Below are 20,511 nucleotides of genomic sequence, written 5' to 3'. Positions count from 1 at the left end.
GGATGAACACAGCAGGCCAAGCAGCATCGTAGGAGCAGGCTGCTTGGCCTGCTGTGTTCATCCAGCTCTGCACCTTGTTGTCTCAGATTCTCCAGCATCTGCAGTTCCTACTATCCCTGCTGCTGAATACATCTACCCAGAGCTTGCTGACCATTCCAGCCAAATAGCACAGAGCATAACTTACTTGTGTTTCATGAAAGAAGAATCATTCAGAACTCTGAGTCTCTTTTGACATGCATTTGGCACAGTACATTATTCCTGGGCTTTTATAAGCATCCTTTGATTGATAGGATGACAGTCATTGCTTAGGCTCACACTGGGCACTTAGAAGCTGCACAAGCTGTAATTTATTTATAACTCTAATAAGAGATTTTTTTATTTAATAATGGATAGCATACTTCTGAAATATACTTTGAAACTAGCTTCTATAATTTGTTTTTATTTCTGTGAGTGTTTTGTTTTGTTTGGAGTGTCTGAACATGAAATAAAATAAAATTCTAAATATTGAAAACACAGTAATGAAGGATGACTGACAGGCCCCAGCAAATGTGCAAATCTAATAGTTATTGCTCTTAATAACAGTTGAGTGCTATGTGGCAGCTGAACTGAATATCATCCCTGCTTAACCTGCATGCTCCGAACCACTTTCTAATCTAGCTCTATAGATTAATGAATTTCTCCAATCCATTGTCAGAGGAATAAAACGTTTCAAGAGGGGTTTGCACCTAATGAGAACAGTTATTAAAAGCTCTGAAGAGCACATTGCAGTCTCTTTTCCAGGAAAGTTATGACACAAATGTTTTGAGTCAGAAGGTTTCCTTGCCTCAGTCAAATTGGAACCAGAGTGTTGATTCTAGAAGTCCTGCCCCCCAAGCTCACAATTCTCACTGAGGAGAAGAGAGTATTAGGCCGGGAGGTATTTCATACATCCACAGTTGTTGGTGGCCACAGTACTTTTAAATGTGCAACTGCCTTGACTCAGAGGTGATTTTCATCACCTAAGTTTCTGAAAAATAATCTATGGGCTTTAGACATTTGAGGAAAATTCTAAATCTACCAGACATCTTGAGGAGGTCAGGTGATCCTTTGGGGGGCTCGGGTACACGTTTGGAGAGGTCTGGGTAGCCTCTGGAGTGGTTAAAGTACCTCTTCAGGATTGTTAACAACAGACAATGATGTGTATAAAAGCTGTGTGGAACTATCAATTTGTTTAAATCACCTTCCCTTTAAATTTTGAACAAAAAATGCCTGCTGTGCTGAAAAGAAAAGTGGCTTGCAATTTCATTAGCTTTTTGTTGACACAGACCTGTGGATCATCATTTTAGCTTTAATGCTTCTATACTGCTTTCACAATGCATCTTATCACAGTGGGGGGCCTGTAAATACACATGTTGATTGTAGGTTCCAAGTAAATATAAAGGAATTAAATGTCTTTGCTGTGAGGCTATGAACATACATGGGATTTTTTTTACAAGGGATTAAGTACTTTCAGGGAAAAGTTGTTAACACGTACTTTGACTTTTATTTAATTCAATATGTGTCCTGTGATCTGTCTATTGTAAATATTTGTTGAGTTGACATGGAAGATGTGAGGATGTGGGTGAAACATCATGGGTTGACATGAGTTGACACTAAGTTAGCAAAGTTATTGGGCTATGAAGATGAGTGGGGGTCATGTGTTGGTTCTAACTTGGCACAGATTCTGAGAAACCATATAGGAGTATGGGAGTGAGTACAGAGGCATGAGCTTGTATGGATGCAGCATGGAAACTGTGAGGAATGAGGGCTAGAGGAGGATATTGTTTCTATTATAATGAGGATGGAATCCCAGAGAACTGAGGTAGCCTTTCTAAGGTGCCTACCTCAGTACTTGACAGCTGCTGTAGCTGCCTGTGCACTGTTTTTAGGGGTGGCAAGACTGATTCCAGTTGGTGCCTGTTCCCAGGATGAAAATCCGATCATCTGAGAAAGTTTCTCACCAGTCAGATTTAGGGAATTGGAAATTTTTTGACTCTTTGCATCTGACTCTGGATCAAAAATTGAGCCATATGTCTCAGTGCTTTCTTCTGATGTATTAACAAAAATATTAACTTAAGAGATTTGTTTTCAAACTGAAGTAATTTTTGGTAATTATGTGCAAAACATCTTTATATCCCATAACCATGTCAACAGTAAGAAAGGATCCTTTCCTCACTATTCACATTGTGTAAGTGAACACAAGAACTTTACCAAAAAATAAATAAACACACGAGACTATAATCTACATATAAAGAAGAGTATGCATAAGACTTTGCTACTTACAGTCTAGCATACCATGATTGGTAAGATTGCTGACTGATGCTAAATACTCAATTATGTTACAACACTCTGTCAGTTACATTTTTGTCCCACTGAAATGTAATCTAATCTAATTTAACCTTATCCAGGAACTCCTTCCCAAATAGTACTCAGCACATGACATGGACTGCAGCAGTTTGGGAAGGCTTCACCATCATTTCTCAAGGGCAACTAAAGATAGGCAATAAATGCCCACTTTACTAACAGTACTCTCATCCCAACTAGTAGAAACATAGTCCCCATAAGAGAAATAACCTAGGAATTAGCTTGTGCAAAATTATTATTTAAATATTAACCTCTATTTAAATAGCAGACAGAAATTCGACGGAAATGTAGAATATTATTGCACTGCATCAATCACAGGTTGATGTATTTTTCAATCTGGCGTAGAGGTGAACTAAGGTAGCTAGATTACAAATATTAGTACAGGCATAAAAAACAGATAACTATTGTAAGGAATTTGTCCTTCAGTAGGAGCATACTGTGAAATCGATCGTTTATCAAAACATAATCGTATATTTGATTTTGTACAGATGTTATAACTCAACATTACTATTAATCCAAGGTACAATATAGAATTAAATGTTATGGAAGAATATATATGTATTTTGTGAAGTTATTGTTCTTACTTAGTCTCCGATATGATTGTCCATCATTGCAAAATTGCTTCTAACTGTAATATTTCTAATTTCTATTCATTTTGAATGAAACTATCCTTTAACCTTACTCTATTTTTTGCAGAACATTTCTAGATTGGAAATAAAGACTGGCTATCCTTCAATAACACTAGAGCAAGCAGAGTTTGGTCATGAAGTGGATTTAAACGTCAACAGCGTTAGATCATTTTTAAATAGGGTTGCCAAATCTATTTCATGACTGATATGTCTAATAAGTTTGAGTCTACTTAACACTGAACTCTATTAAAGATAATTTCTATAAAAGAAGATTACCAGCAAAGGAAAACTTGTTAAACTGTCTTTACACTGGTATACTTTTTTGGACGTATTCCCAGTGCTTCCTGCCTTCAGCAGCTCCAAAATCAAATATCAGAGACAATGTTATTTTACTGACTGGTGCTACTCTGTATTCAGCTAATAGTAAATTGCTGACCTTCTACATTTCAATTAGCAAATCAATTTGACAATAAATTGATGACAATAAGTTAACTTCCATTAGTTGCACATAGGCACAGTCAATGCAGAGAAGATCCTTGTGGACGATTTATCATGCACTCCAGAATTTGCACCACAATTAAGTGTTGAATGGATGGCACAGAATAATGCAGAACTACCAAAACAAAATAAATATAAAGCACCTAATGATATGGATAATGTTACAGTGGTGCCTGGGCCCATCCTTTTATCTGCAAATGTTTTTCTAATCCAAGTTATTCCATGCCACTAAGTCCTCCAGTTGTCAACCAAGATTGCAAGGTGTTAACATGAAGAAGGACCTAGCCCCTATGGTTGTAGTGCTAATATATTATGTTTTTTCTTCATTATTTGTACATGAGATGTCCGCATTGCTGGCAAGGCCAGAATTTATGGCCCATCACTGTTGTCCTTCTGAAGGTATTAGGGAGACATCTGTTTGAACCTTTACAGTGTATTTGTGTAGTTATATTTATAGGCCTGTAAGGATGAAGTTCCAGAATTTTAACCCAATGACGAGAAAGAAGCAATACATTTTCAAGTCAGGCTAGTGTGTTGCTCGATTAGGAACCTGGAGGTGGTGATGTTCCCTGCTGCCCTTATGTTACCAGGCAGTTGAGGTTGCAGATCAAGAAAATGCTGTTGAATTTGCTTTGGAAATGCTGCTTGAATTATCTAGGTTACTGATCTGAAAGACTATCAACAACTGGGGCAACCGGGCTCAACCTTCTGTGCCTACTGAGCTGATAACAGTTGTTGTAGACTGCACTGGCTCAGTTCAGCAGGAACAGAAGTTGTTCCCCTTTGACTACACTTCCTGAGATTTGAAGGCAACTCGATCTTCCTTCTGAAGAAGGAGTAACACACATTCAAATTAATGGAGGAAGCATTTTGTCATTGATCTTTTATGACACCAATCTTTGTGATTTGTAAGTACAGTTATTCTTATTTCCACCACTCTCACTTACAACAATATTCAAAAATTCTCATTGAATCTTGTAGCTGAATTAATTTTCAAAAATATGATAAGTTATAAGACTCAGTCGTTAGTGCATGTAATATATATTTAAAACTCTTATCGCTGCTCAATCAAACCTGTAGTTTCCCCAATAAGAGTTGCATCTTAATTATTCTCTCTCAGAAATACCAATGATAATGATGAAGTGTAATCTTAAAATTCTATCTAGTACATTCTATCTAGTTCCATTTGTAGCAGCACAGCACATACACCAGAAATCTACATTTGTATACCAGAAGGCAATAAAGTCCAAATTAGCATATGCAATTCCTTAAATGGTAAGGCATCATTCCTCAGCAAAGTATTTGAAGATAAACACTCGCCAAACTGGTAGGGAGACCTACTGTTGTGTACTTCCTAGTCGCCACCATCTCAGACACAGATGCTGAATACAGTGAGAAAGCCATGATCAAAAGACTTCCATTAATGGATGTTCAGAAATGCCATTGAATTAAATTTGAAGATTTGTTCTTATGTCAGCAAACATTGATGAGGTTAAAAGGAAATCATGTGGAAAGAACTTTTTTTTTAACAGATTGCTTATTTAGAATCAGGTATGTTTGTTAAATGTACTACTTTAGACATAAGTTCAAGGGCAATTCTAAGTCAACAACAAAGACAGACTTTTGAAACTTCTAAGAGTCAGTGCATGACCTAATGAGCCAATATTCAAATGGTGAAAATTCTACATCTTCACTTAACAAATTTATTTGAAAGATTATGCCATTGTCTTTTTTTAAAAACTCATATGAGTAGTTCTTCTGGGGATATGATTGGGTAGTGTGAGGAGATTGTCTATAGAATCATTGAAATGCAACTGGCCTATTATATCTGTCAGCTGAAAAAGATTCTATTTTTATAATGTAGCGCACAGCTCCTGTGATTTCTGATGTGTACTCACACATGGCATATTTTCAATTAAGATATAGCTTTCAGCTTCTACTGCCCTTTTGGGCAGTGAATCCAGTACCTCACCCCTCTAGTTCAAATAAATACTCCTCAACTCTCTAATCCTACAGCCAATTACTTTAAATCTATATTCTCTGATTATTGTCTCTCTGAGAATAAAAATAGGTTTTTCCTAAACACCCTGTCAAGTGCTTTGCACAATGCTAGGTACTTCTTTGAAATCTTTCAGGCACCACTGTTTCAAGGAAAACAACTCCAGCCAATGCAATCTTTCCTCATAGCTAACATTTTTGAATCCCGGGAGCATTTTCAGAAATCTCCTCTATACCCTTCGTATAGCAATTACTCATTGTAATGTGACCAGAATTGTACACAGTACTTATACTGTGGTCAAACCTGTGTTTTGTACAGTTCTAGTGTTACCTCAGTATACTCATGTTCTAAGTCTCAGTCAATAAGCAAACAAGTAGCTTCCTTAAACACCTTACCCACTTGTCCTGTTGCATTAAGAGATCCTCAGGCATGCATGTTAAGGTCCTTCTGCTCCTCTACACTTCTCAGTATCCTACCATTTATTGTATATTCACTTGATTTGCTTATTCTCCCAAAATGCATTACCTTACAGTTCTCTAGATTGAATTCCCATTGGCTACCTGTCTTTTGCCCAACTGACTAGTTCATTGATACCCTCATGCAGTCTATAGCTTTTTTTCCTCATTACCAACTACAAAATCAACTGCTGTATCATCAGCAAACCTTTAAACATATCCTTACATTTAAAGCTAAACCATTTATATATGCCTCTGAGTAAGGGATTCAAGACTGAGCTCTGTGAAACCCAAGTGAACACAACCTTTCAGTAACAGGAATACCTGTCAATCTAATGCTTAGTTCATGATATCCTTCATAGTGACAAGGAAGAGAAGATACAGATAACAATTTGATTAGGGATTTTAAACATGGTGGTATGAAGGCAGTATGTATCATTTCGCAAAATCAGTATTAGTGGGGAACTCTGTCTATCAATGGCAAATAGTTGAGGGTGAGACACATGCTGCAGAACATTTTCTTATAACTGAAATGTAAGGTCAACAGCCAAGGCTTTCACTGAGAGTGCTTTCTGAAGAAGGGTCTAGGCCCGAGACATCAGTCTTCCTGCTCCTCTGATGCTGCTTGGCCTGCTGTGTTCATCCAGCTCTACACCTTGTTATCACAGAATCCAGGAATTGTCTTTCTCCGACTCTGTCAAGAATCTACTTTTCCAGATATTTGGAGGAACACTGTCACTGTACCTTGTGATATCTAACAATGTATTACACAATGGCAGCAGTGTTTTTCCATTATATTTACTACAAGGAGAATAATTGTATTAATAATGACTCTTGAAGAAGTGATTACTGAAGAGGAGATACAGCTGGATAATTTTCTGACTTCCTTGAACCTTTATATGTAGCTGCTGAATTGATCCGGGAGTTGCCTAGTATGTAGAATGACTAGTTTGCTACATTCTAGTCACTGTAAACCTGAGGTCACCTCCATCTACTGACCATGTCGTAAATCCTACCAAGTTTCGTTCAATCATTATTGCTGTAGTCACTGACTAATACTAAATCCTGGTTGAGCAATCTCCATGGCCTCCCCCAATTTCTCAGGTCTCCCTTCAAGTCTCTGTGATATCTGAACTTCACCAATGTTAGGAACAAAAACAAAGTTGCTGGAAAAGCTCAGCAGGTCTAGCAGCATCTGTGAAGAAAAAATCAGAGTTAACGTTTCGGGTCCGGTGACCCTTCCTTAGAACTCCAATGTTAGCCTGTGGAACATTTCCGATATTAATCATTCCATTATTATGCCATGCCTTCACCTAACCAGACCTTGGGCTTTGAAATTCTCTCTAACTCTCCACTCTGCTTTATTCCCTTAAACCTACTTCTTTCACCAGGTATTTGGTCATTTGACCAATCATCAAAGGTGATTTGATGTCAAATTTGATTTGATAATGCTTCTGCACAGCACTTTGGGAATGTTGTTATTATGTTGATAGGGATATATAAAAGCAGGTTATTATTGTTGTACTTGCTGTATTTGTGAGATCTTGTTTATGCATTTAGTTACACCTGATGCTTTTCTGTGCATGCACTTGTAAAGGATTTGCAGGGCAGTTACACCTCTTGATTCACATGACATCTTGTGCTTGAATTTTCCTTTGTGTATCTATTTGCTTTCAAGCAGTTACTGAGTTTATGCTGGAGGAAATATGATGGGCAGCTCCACTGTTGAATCTTCACCTCTCTTTCCTCCTCCTTACTGATGATGCATTTCATCAACTACTCACATTGTCAATAATGGCAAAAGGCTGTCCATTAGTGTCTCCCACACTTTCCCAGCTTTGCAGCTTCCATTGAAAAATGCCTCGTGGAAACAGCTCAGATATTCCAGAAATAAAGATAAAAAATCCAAAGCTGCAGATGTTTCAAAAGTGTACTAAAAGGTTACTGTGAACAGTTTTCAACTTCTGTAAACTGAGAGTTAAAACAAAATAAATTTGGAATACAATTAAATATTTTAATAGTTTCTTTTTTAACTTCATTTGACTGCTCATACAACAGCAGAAATCAGGAGGATTGATCTAGTTATTCTTTCTCTTCTATTAGGCCATTTTTCATTTCAAACAAAAAGCAGGAATAAAAAGCATTAAGGATTTCTGCAAAGAATCATTTGGAATGCATTAATTTCTTAACTGGTGTGATGACACTGAAATACTGACTGACCAGGAGTTAGTGAAGGCAGTCTCACCCATTGGTTGGAGAACGAGTGAGAGCCATAAGTCACTTTTCACCAGGAAGTCTGACATATTTCATTCCAATCAGGTACTTAATCGAATTATGCCTAGTTCCGTACCCACAACTGGTTGAATACTAGCAGAAGTCGGATGAGACCCTTAGGTGGTTCTTAAGGAATCACGTATGGATCCCAGTTGGCCTTTTCATCTCAAATTTGATCAGGTTTGATCGTATGGCCCATTCCACCACTGAACCTGCCCATGGGAGAGAAATAAATTCTGTATACTATGTGAGTTTACAACTTTTTCCCGCCATTTTAAATTATGAATAAAGAGACACTTCCAAGAAACTGACTCATTAAGCATATTCAAGGTTGAGCTAGACAGATTGTTAATCAGTAACAGAATCAAGGATAAATCAAGAAAGTGGAGTTGCAGATTATTAGATCAGCCATGATCTCATTGAATGGTGGAGTAGCATTGATGGGCTGAGTGGCCTATTTTAGCACCTATAACATATGGTCTAAAGAGATATGAAGGCTACAATGAATTTCTTGATGTAGATGATTAAATTCCTAATAGTATTTGATGCATTAATGACATGTGACTATTGGGAAAGGTGCATGTTGGTAATGTTGGAATGACCTTGGTCCAACATTAAATACTTGTGAATGGTTGACCTGATGCTACAGCCACTGTCTTTTTGGTAAGGATCATATCATTCCCCTTGCTTCCCTTTCTTCCATCTGTGCCAAGAAGCCAACTCCTCCATTTGCCAAATTATAGACAATCTATTCAGCAGAAGTGAATTTAGATATGTGGCCTTGATGCCCTCAGATATTACAGTGTAACACTACAATTTAACAGGGCTACGGGCATAAAACTACATCATGGACGCAAAAGTATAGCTTGGCACCTTCAATTGTTAAAACAACACATAACTTTCCTCCCTTCTCAGGACAGACTGCCTTTAGATGTTCTGATGACACTAAATATCTTCCAGAAGCATTTTATAAAAAGGGCGATGAAGAACATTCGGCTTAATTTCAGCACAGCTTGACTGAAAGGCTGAAACCCACTCATCTAAAAAGTCTCCATTGAGAGCAATTTTAAATAATTTTGAGTAAATCCATTCCTGAGGAAGATTTGCCTGAGGGCACTAGCAGCAACTGCAGTGGTACTAGGGATTCTAGTTGTATAATGTTCAATATAGCAGTGAAAATAGATACATAGAGATATACAGCACAGAAATAGATCCAACTTGTCCATGTTGACCTGATATCCTAAATTGATCTTGTCACAAATGCCAGCATTTGGCCCACATCCCTCTAAAACCTTCCAATTCTAGGACCCATCCAGGTGCCTTTTTAATGTTGTAATTGTACCAGCCTCCACCGTTTCCTCTGGCAGATCATTTCAGACACACACCACCCTCTGCGTGAAAAAGTTGCCCCTCAATTTCCTTTTAAATCTTTCCCTCTCAACTTAAACTGCTCTGTTTTTGGAATCCCCCATCCCAGGGAAAAAACCTTGTCTATTTATCCTATCCATGTCCCTCATGATTTTATAAACCTCTATAAGGTCACCCTTAGCCTCCAACACTCCAGAAAGCCTCTCAATGGTTAGCTGGGGAGGTGTCCTGAGTGAGTGAGTAGGCAGCACAGAGAACATTCAGGGCTAGTGGTGTTGGGATTTGGGTGGGTAAGAGCGTGTAGAGATGATGTAGCAGCCCATAGAGAGAGTGTGGTAGAACATGAAACTTGGTGGGAGGTGGGTACAGTTCTAATGAGTGTGAGGTTTGGAGCAATGATGGTGACACTTATGCTGGCAGAGTGGAAAAGGATATTAACCTTCTTCCTACATTTCTGTCCCTTCCTCCAGATGGCTGAGACTGCACTGAGCTGGGTGGTAACCTGGGACCAGGCTGGTATGGTCTGGTGTCATGGCCTCCACTGCACATCCTTGGGGAAAAGGACATTCTGTGTCTGCACCATCCCAACCAGCATGGCGTCCATGTGTCCATTCACAAAGTAAAGTAACAATTTCCCCTTGTCTGCCATGTCTGGAACCACGCAGGCCAGGTCCAAACTGACAGTGCTGTCCGGGTGCACAATGGGCTTTTAAAGCTGGCACAGGCACCAAGAAAAGCTGGTGTTTCAGTGGATATCTGGAGAACGATGGGTTGTTCCAGAATGACGCATGGCTAGATCAGGATATAATCAGACCTGAGGGTTGCCATAGAGGTGGAGGAGGTATTTAATTAGGCGAGTTTGTTAAGATATGATGAGAAATTTCACTAGGCCTCATGTCAAAAGAAAATCCAAAGCACTCGATAGAACTTACACTTTGGCAAAAAAACATAAGATTCAACTCAACATTTGAGTTCAAAGATTACAAAGTTCTAAAGAAGGGTTGTTGGACTCAAAACCCCAGTAGAGACTCTTTTGATGGCTATGAATGTCCACTGAAGGAATTCGTTGTAGATTTTCTGGTTTTCAATCACTTGTGGTGGCACTGTCACCATGCAGAAATGCCAAAATGTGCACCCCTTTTGGCTTGTTTGTGGTTTCCCCAGAGGCCTCCCTGATTCAAAGGCATTCAGTACCCGATTAAAGGACACAATAGCGGGTGACTCTCTGAGACCCCCAATTACCGCGGCCCAACCCAGCCAGTGGGCCCTTCCTTATGATTCCCATCCCGCCCTCACTCAGATGTGACCTGTGGCCCTCTCTGATCTGGGGCTTCTGCTGGATGCATTGCTGACAGCTACCACTATCCCCCTGGTGACACTGACAAGATAGTGAGCTGGCAACGTTAGATGGCCCAACAGCTCTGCCAGTCACCAATTGCCGGACTGGCACATGATATGGTAGACCTTCCCGAACGTAGTAATGTAGAACTCTCATCAGACCCCCATCACTTGGATTATATTTCACCCTAGGTTCCTTTAACTGTGAGTTATGACTCTGCAATATTGCCTGGGAATCAAATATATTCTTTATTACTTTTATAATCAGTGAGTTTTGATGGAAAACAAAATAGTGACAGGTATCTGTAAGTAACAGCTAGCAGTTCAAATCAAACCCAACCATGGCACTAACAGTCGAAATCTAACAAGTGATAATTCTCTCTTGGCATGCAACACCTTCATTTAAGAATACAAGCTCATAGCTAATGTGTGTTGTCAGAGCTAAGGACAGTATAATCAGTAGAATTCCCAGAGGTATCTAGAAACTGCTGTGACATGTCTCAAAAGCAATGGTTGGATTAGGAGGAAAATGACTAAAAGACTTACCCACTGCCTTTCACCAATTTGAATTCAGATGATGTCTTAGACGGGATATAAATCCAGCACGTCCTAAAATAGTGGCTCTACCACAGCTAATCGACCTGATTTCAACTCTCTTAATCCTGTGGAATAGCTAAGGGGTCCCCTATTACTTCAGTCACTGCTGAGCTGACACCAACGGGAATATGAAAATAGATGGAAGTGTAAAATAATCCTTCAACTAAATAAGCAAATGAAATAATTGGGAAGTACCCTGCCTTTTAAAATGTCATTCAGATCTATGGAAGGGAAATCCCAAGCATTGGACTTGAAACAATAACTATTTCTCTCTCCACAGATGCTGCCAAACCCTGCCATGCATTTCCAGCATTTTCCATTTCTCCAGTTTCCAGCATCCGTAGTATTTTACTTTTATGACATTAAAAGTACCTTGATATTTAGCTATTCCTTTCAGAGACTCCCATACCTACACTCACAAGGATTTAAAAAAAGACTCAGAGGGAAAATTAGTATTTCATTCTCATTTCGACTTAAATTGTTAAAAAAGTACTGTGACACCAGACAACACTCTCAACTCACACTTGCAGAATTGCCTTAAAATCAATCGCGTGAAAGTAAAACAGTTTTTTGATTTTTTTCCTACGAAATGGAAATTAATATCATAAAGCTGTACTTCACAAGGAACTAATAACTCAGTTACTTGTGGTACATAACAAAGCTTCATTTCCCCTCTCAAACACCAACCTCCATCACTTCCATCCCTCCCCCAAGCCTTCATGTGTGAAGGCTTCAGATATGCATTGAGTTTCTAGTTGTTCATTGGAGTATCTTTGACTATTATTTTCATGCTTCAGTAATCAGCTTAGTGCAACAGCTGGCCCCACCAGCCTTCAGCTCAGCTGGAGTGGCAACAGCAACAGAGGGTGCTGCCGAGGAAATCAAATCAAGCTGGAAATGGCTCAGAACATGCAGCTGCAGTCTGCTTAATTCAGCCAACACTGAAAATGTTGGCCCTGGTAGAACAGGAGCTTGAAATTATTATCTTCCCCTTTTGCATTGGCAAATTGCTGATGAGAGAAGCAGTTCCACTCAACGACATACTCTCCACACTCCCTTCCAAACATCTTTTAGTGTTTTTACAGTTATTATATAAGCCCTGTTTACCACATAGCAATTGGAGAGACATCCTTCACTGCACATGAGGGCAAAGAAAGCCTCTCAATCTTTTTATCCTTCAGCTCATTCGATATTCTGCGACTATCATAAATTTTCTGTCAATTTATATGTCTCTTATGTTATCTGTTTAAAAAGGAAATCTATTTTTATCAGAACCTTAGTTTCCCCAGTAGTGAATTATGCTTGTTTTCTGAGCTATTTGTTCTATTGTCTCACACTCTCTAAGGGCGAGTAACCCCCTAAAGTCAATACTAATGTTCTTGCAATTCACTGCCTGTTTCTTGGCATTAAAACATCCACAGCCAAATGCTTAAAGCTTCTGTTTTATTTTTATTCAATATGCTTGAGTATAATGGCTTACCTGATCCACTCACACCAACCACATTACCCTCCCTGTGTGATCAATATGTGCAGGTTTATTTCTACAGTTATGATGTTACACAATTTTTGTTTAAATTTCTAAACATACATATACACACAGATATGGAGGGCTGAGTTCTGGTGAAGGCTCATTGGACTCGAAACATTGATTCTGATTTCTCTCCACAGTTGCTGCCAAACCTGCTGAGCTTCTCCAGCATTTTCTGTTTTTATTTCAGATATTGGTGGGCCTTGTATTGTACAAGAGTCTTGCTTGTGGAATAGTCAGTCAGAGATGTACAGCACGGTGACAGACCCTTCAGTCCAACTCGTCCATGCCAACCAGATATCCTAAATTAAACCAGTCCCATTTGCCAGCCCCTTCCTATTCATATACCTATCCAGATGTCTTTTACATGTTGTAATTGTACCAGCTTCCACTACTTCCTCAGGCAGTTCATTCCATATACGCACCGCCCTCTGTGTGAAAAAGTTGCCCCTTAGGTCCCTTTTAAAATCTTTCCCCTCTCACCATGAACCTATGCCCTCTAGTTTTGGACTCCCCTACTCTGAGGGAAGACCTTACCTATTCACCCTATCCAAGCCCCTCATGATTTTATAAACCTCTATAAGGTCACTCTTCAGCCTCCAACACTCCAGAGAAAATAGCTTATTCAGCTTCTCTCTATAGGTTAAACACTCCAAATTTGGCAACATCCTTGTAAATCTATTCTGAATCCTTTCAAGTTTAACATTATTCATCCTATAGCAAGGAGACCAGAATTAAATGCAGTATTCCAAACGCGGCCTAACCAATGTCCTGTACAGCTGCAACATGAAATCCCAACTCCTATATTCAATGCACTGACCAATAAAGGCAAGCATTTCTTCCTCACCACACTACCTGCCTGCGACTCCACTTCCAAGGAACTATGAACCTGCACTCCAAGGTCTCTTTGTTCGGCAACACTCCCCAAGACCTTACCATTTAGTGTACAAGTCCTGCCCTACTAAAATGTAGCGCCCCATAGTTATGCAGATTAAACTCCATCTGCCACTCTTCAGCCCATCTGATCAAGATCCCATTGTACTCTGAGGTAGCCTTTGCTGTCCACTACAGCACCGATTTTGGTGTCATTTGCAAATTTGCTAACCATACCTCCTACATTCACATGTAAATCATTTATATAGATGACAAAAAGCAGTGAATTTCTATGGCACACTGCTGGTCACAGGCCTTCAGTCCGAAAAGCATCTACACCGTGTTACCTCCACCACTACTCTCTGTTTCCTACCTTCAACCTAATTTTGCATCCAAATTGCTAGTTCTTCCTGTATTTCATGTGATCTAACCTTGTTCACCAGTCTACCATGTGGAACCTTGTCGAATGCCTTACTGAGGTCCATATAGACAACGTCCACCTCTCTGCCTTCATCAATCCTCTTTGCTCCAACAATTTGAAGTTCGTTACAAGTAACAAATTAGAATATTAATTTCACTAACATTTGGAGTAGAGATATGTGAAGCAATCCAACACAGAAGCATTGGTGATTTAAATGAATAACGGATTGCTGTTTACCATATGTTGTTGCCAAAAAATAAACAAATCGCAAAATTGTCCTCATTGACTTAGCCTGCCTCTTAAATGGCGAAAGGTTTTTTTGAATTTTTAACCTACTAGAAAGCTACAGAAATTGTTTTTACAGGTAGGCAACGTCACTGGACATGATGAAAAACAACACTTCAGTCTATGGCAAATCTAACCAACAGTTCTAAGGATCATTAAATGAGGCTGAAAACAATAGCCCAAATTAAAAGCTTTTGATGAAGAGCTGGAATATTGGCAAAACTTCATGTTTTGATAAGACTGTTAAAAATGAAACCAGATACAAAGAACGTGGAGTCACCTTGTCTGATCTGGGCATATTATAAAACAGAACCACAGAAATTAAATTAATTGAAATGGTGTAAAGTTTATCTGGAAGTTGAAAGACACCGTTGGGAGCTGACATGGATTGATTGATGTCAGCATTTGTTGAGTTTGTCTTCTTTTGAAATCTAGAGAAATTAACTCTGCAAGCACTTTTCTTTTTATGTTTAATCAGGTTTACTCTGTTTTAAATTCAACAGGCAACAACTTGCAAGGAGTCAATAATTAGAGGACTGCATTCTTGGTAGTCGTGGAATACATCACCAGGAAAAAGAGCTTTAAGAAAGGTGCACAAACAACATCAAGGTGGGCTGTAACGTGGTGGTGTGAACAAAGAATTAGATGCCCCAATGTTAATTTAGCTTAAGGTAGATTTTGATAGGTCATGACCAGCCAGCCAATGAAATAAACATTTCTACCTTTGAAATAAAATCATAAAGGCTATTTAAAAGAGTGGTTAGGTACATCAGCTTTTATGCTTCACTTGTAGGCCATGGATGTCACTGGCTGGCCAGAATTTATTGCCCGTCGCTAGTTGCCCTTGAGAAGGTGATGGTGAGCTGCCTTCTTGAACCACTGCAGTCCATGTTGTGGGTTGGCCCACAGTGCCTTGAGAGAGGAGATTCCAGCATTTCAACCAAGCAACAATGAAGAAGTGGTGATATATTTCCAAGTGTGTGGCTTGGAAGGGAACTTGCAGAGGGTGGTGTTTCCATGCATCTGCTGCCTTGTCCTTCTAAATGGAAGTTGTTGTGGGCTTGGAAGATGCTGTCAAAGGATCTTTGGTGAATTTCTATAGTGCATCTTGTAGATAGTACACACTGCTGTTACCGAGCATTGGAGATGGAGGGAGCGGATGATTGGTTATGCCAAATCAAGCAGGCTATTTTGTTCTGCATGGTGTCAAGCTTCCTGAGTGTTGATGGAGCTGCACTCATCCAAGCAAGTGGGGAGTATTCCATCACACTCCTGACTTGTGCCTTGTAGATGATGGAGAGGTCTTGGGGGAGTCAGGAGGTGAGTTATTCGCCACCATTTTCCTAGCCTCTGACCTGCTCTTGTAGCTACTATGTTTATGTGGTGTGTCCAGTTGAGTTTCTGGTTAACAGTAATATCCAGGTAGTAGAGGATAGTAGAGGATTCAATGATGGTAACACAATTGAATGTCAAGGTGTGGTGGTTAGATTGTCTCTTATCGGAGATGGTCACTGCCTGGAATTTGTGTGGTATGAATATTACTTGCCATTTGTCAGCACAAGCTTGGATATTGTCCAGGTCTTGTTGTACTTGAACATGGACTGCTTCAGTATCTGAAGAATCACAAATGGTGCTGAACATTATGCAATCATCAGCAAACATTCCCACTTCTGACCTTATGATGGAGGCAAGGTCATTGATGAAGCAGCTAAAGATGGTTGGGACTAGGATACTACCCTGAGGAACTCCTGCAGAGATATCCTGGAGCTGAGATGACTGACCACAGCCATTGGGGCACTACCTTGATGTTGTTTGCGCACTTTTCTTAAAGCTCTTTAAGACAACCGCAGCCATCTTCCTATGTGCCAGGTATGATGCACACCAACAGAGAGTTTCCTCCATACCCATTAATTCCAGTTTTGATAGGGATCCTTGATGCCACACTCAGTCAAATGCAGCCTTGATGTCAAGGGCAATCACTCTCACCTCACCTTAGACTGAAAATCATGACTAGTTTTTAAATAAATCCATCAAGATATCACATAATCCTATTAAAGTATGATGATCCTACTGAACCTTCACTAAAAATAACACAAATTCACTGTAAAGAAAACATTTAAAGTGCCAACCCACTGCTGTGATCATAATGTGACTTCTTACAACGTATTTGTCATAAACTTGGATCGATGCAGCTCCTACAACACTCAAGAAGCTTGACACCATTTAGAGCAAAGCAGCCTGTTTGATTGGCATTGCATCCACGAACATCCAGTCCCTCCATCACTGGCAATCAGTAACAGCAGTGTGTATTATCTATAAGATGCACTGCAGAAATTTACCAAAGATCCTTTGACAGCATCTTCCAAGCCCATGACCACTTCCATCTGGAAGGACAAGGGCGGCCAATACATGGGAGCATCGCCACTTGCAAGTTCCCCTCCAAGTCACTCAGCATCCTGACTTGGAAATATATCGCCATTCCTTCACTCGGTTAAAATTCTGGAATTCCCTTCTTAATGGCATTGTGGGTCAACCCACACCAGGTGGACAGTAACAATTCAAGAAGGCAGCTCACTATGACCCACTCAAGGGTAACTAGGAATGGGCAATAAATGCTGATCAGCCGGTGACACCAACATCTCATGAATGACTAAAAAATGTCTATTTTATTGCTAACTGGTACCAAACCAAACTTAATAAAGATGCTTGTGTTTAAATGAACTTTGAGTGTTCTCTCCTTACTTCATTCAATACGTATTTTTAAACTGCAGCGTAATCTGTCTCTAGGAATGTAGTATAAGTGATGTCTGAATGTGTGATATGCTAATGAGACATCATCACAGGAAGTGAAGCAAGGTCCCATGATCTGGCTCTCTCTTAAAGCCTCATAGCAAGATGAAGCTACAGTAAGATCACCTTTACAAAGTGAATAGTCTTCGTACCCCTCAGCAAATTCCATCAATACTCTTTAACAGCATAATGAGACCAAGAATATTATATTCTGGGAGCAGGTGAAAGATAAATATGGAAGACTCTATCATTGCAAAAAGCTTTGAGCAGGTCGCAGGATCCAGTCAAGCAGACGTTTGGCAGTGAAGATATTGCACTGCATTTAACCTGGCTGTGAAGTCAAGCAGTAAGCAGCGCTATTGAACATAAGTTGGCTGTGCAGATGATGTTCTAGCCAGGCAAGTGATCGACAAAAGAAAAAGCTATGTATGGGAAAGTAATAAAATCACTTGATGTTTCTTTCAATCTGTGAAAAAATACCATTGTTAGTGGGCTAAATTTAATAAGGGCACCATAACAATGATACTTTTATCAATGATCTGAACAGATCAGAGAGCTGTGACAATGGCAGCTCAGAAGAGGACCGAATCAAAGACAGAATTGTTGCTGGAATTACTATGGCCAGAGATTGTGAAGAGAAATCACAAAGAAAACTGTGTTCTCTTCTATAATTTTCATGTTTAACTTCTTTTTCTTTTAAAAATTGACAATCTTGCTGGACAGAGAAACAAGTAACTTCCTAGAAGTAGCTGTAAATCAGGAATTGAAATGGAGCGAGGATCTCAAGAAAATTGTAATCATCAAGCAATAGTGCTGAGTAAATTGTTAGAACTATGAATTGATAAATCCCCAAGCCCTGTTGGATTTCATCCTACGGTCTTAAAAGACATAGTTAGTGAGATAGTTGATGCGTTGGTTTTAATTTTCCAAAACTCGTTAGGTTTTGGGAAGGATGGAAAATAACTAATGTAACTTCTTTATTCAAAAGGGGAGTGATGCAGAAAGCAGAAAACTACAGGCCAGTTAGCTTAACATCTGCCTTTGGGAAAATGTTAGAAATAATTATTAAAGATGTTATGGCAGGTCATTTAAACAAGTTCAGGGTAATCAGGTAGAGCCAATATGTTTTCATCAGAGGGAAATCATGTTTAACTAATTTATTGGAGGTCTTTGAAGCAGTAATTTGTACTGTGAATAAAGGAGAACAAAGTGGATGTATTATACATGGATTTCCAGAAGGCATTTGATAAGGTGCCACACCAAAATGTGGAAATTAAAAGCTCATGTGTTGAGGTAACATATTGGCATCTGCATTATGACTTCACTTTGATATTTCTCTCTAGAGGCTTGGCTGACTAATGGGAACAAAGACTAAGAATAAATCAAAACTGTATAACTTCGTCAGAACCATAGTAAATGGGCCTGAAAAGGATCATTGGACCAAAATGTTGACTCTGCTTTCTCCGCACAGATGCTGCCAGACCTGCTGAGATCTTGCAGCAATTTACGATTTTGTACCAGGAATAAATCAATCTTTTCAGGCTGGCAGGCTGTCACAAGTGGTATGCCGCGGGGGTCGGTGCTGGATACTTAATTCTTTACAACTTATTTAAATGATTTGGATGAAGGGACCAAAGGTATGGTAGCTAAATTTGTTGATGACACAAGGATAGGTACGAAAGTGAGTTGTGCATAAGAAGCCTACATAAGGATATAAGAAAGTTTAGTGAATGAGAAAAGATCTGCAAATGGAGTACAATGTGGTAAAGTGTGAAAATATACACTTTGGCAGGAAGAATAAAGATAAAGCATATTATCTAACTGGTGACCTGGTGCCGAGTTCTGAGAAGTAGAGAATCCCGGGTGTCCTAGTGCATTAAATGAAGATGATTAGTATGTGGATATGGAGATAGTAGGGACTGCTGATGCTGGAGAGTCTGAGACAACAAGGTGTAGAGCTGGATGAACACAGCAGGCCAAGCAGCATCAGAGGAGAGGAAAGCTGACGTTTTGGGTCTAGACCCTTCTTCAGAAATGGGGGAGGGGGAGGGGATTCTGAAATAAATAGGGAGAGAGGGGGAGGCAGAGAGAAGATGGATAAAGGAGAAGATAGGTGGAGAGGAGACAGACAGGTCAAGGAGGTGGGGTTGGAGCCAGTAAAGGTGAGTGTAGGTGGGGAGAGACGGAGGGGATAGGTCGGTCCAGGGAGGACAGACAGGTCAAGGGGATGGGATGAGGTTAGTCGGTAGGAGATGGGGATGGGAGGAGGAGATAGATGGGAGGAAGGACAGGTTAGGGGGCAGGGACGAGCTGGACTGGTTTTGGGATGCGGTAGGGGGAGGGGAGATTTTGAAGCTTGTGAAGTCCACATTGATACCATTGGGCTGCAGGGTTCCCAAGCGGAATATGAGATACTGTTCCTGCAATCTTCAGGTGGCATCGTTGTGGCACTGCAGGAGGCCCAGGATGGACATGTCGTCCAAGGAGTGGGAGGGGAAATTGAAATGGTTTGCGACTGGGAGGTGCAGTTGTTTGGTGCGAACTGAGCGTAGGTGTTCCACAAAGCGGTTCCCAAGCCTCCGCTTGGTTTCCCCGATGTAGAGGAGGCCACAACGGGAACATCGGATACAATATACCACATTAGCAGACGTGCAGGTGAACATCTGTTTGATGTGGAAGGTCTTCTTGGGGCCCTGGGATGGGGGTAAGGGGGGAGGTGTAGGGACAGGTGTAGCACTTCCTGCGGTTGCCAAAGACATTTTTCCCTCCCCACCCTTATCTGCTTTCTGGAGGGACCACTCTCTCCGTGACTCCCTTGTTGGCTCCACACTTCCCACCAGACCCACATCCCCAGCACTTTTCCCTGCAACAGTTCAAGGATGTGCAGGCTAGGTGGATTAGCCATGCTAAATTGCCCATAGTGTTCAGGGATGTGTAGATTAGGTGAGTTCGAGGGTGATGGGTCTGGGTGGGATGCTCTGAGCGTCGATGTGGACTTGTTGGGCCAAAGGGCCTGTTTCCACACTGTAGGAATTCTATGATTCTATAGACTAAAACCTGGAACGATTATGTTA

The 20,511-nt window shown here is 40.2% G+C and overlaps 1 long non-coding RNA gene across 1 annotated transcript in view; it reads left to right on the top strand.

Annotated features, from left to right (window-relative positions):
- Nucleotides 1–15,932, top strand: part of LOC109936949 — a 96,618-nt gene extending 80,686 nt beyond the window's left edge. The window contains exon 4 of the long non-coding RNA XR_007263113.1: nt 15,151–15,932. This is a non-coding gene — a long non-coding RNA (uncharacterized LOC109936949). The remainder of the gene's footprint in view (nt 1–15,150) is intronic.
- Nucleotides 15,933–20,511: the final 4,579 nt, after the last annotated feature.

This window comes from Rhincodon typus, chromosome 10, assembly GCF_021869965.1.
Source record: "Rhincodon typus isolate 14 chromosome 10, sRhiTyp1.1, whole genome shotgun sequence".
NCBI classification, from domain to species: Eukaryota; Metazoa; Chordata; class Chondrichthyes; order Orectolobiformes; family Rhincodontidae; genus Rhincodon; species Rhincodon typus.
Note: the sequence above shows the minus strand (reverse complement) of the source record. Positions and strands in the feature narration are given on the sequence as shown.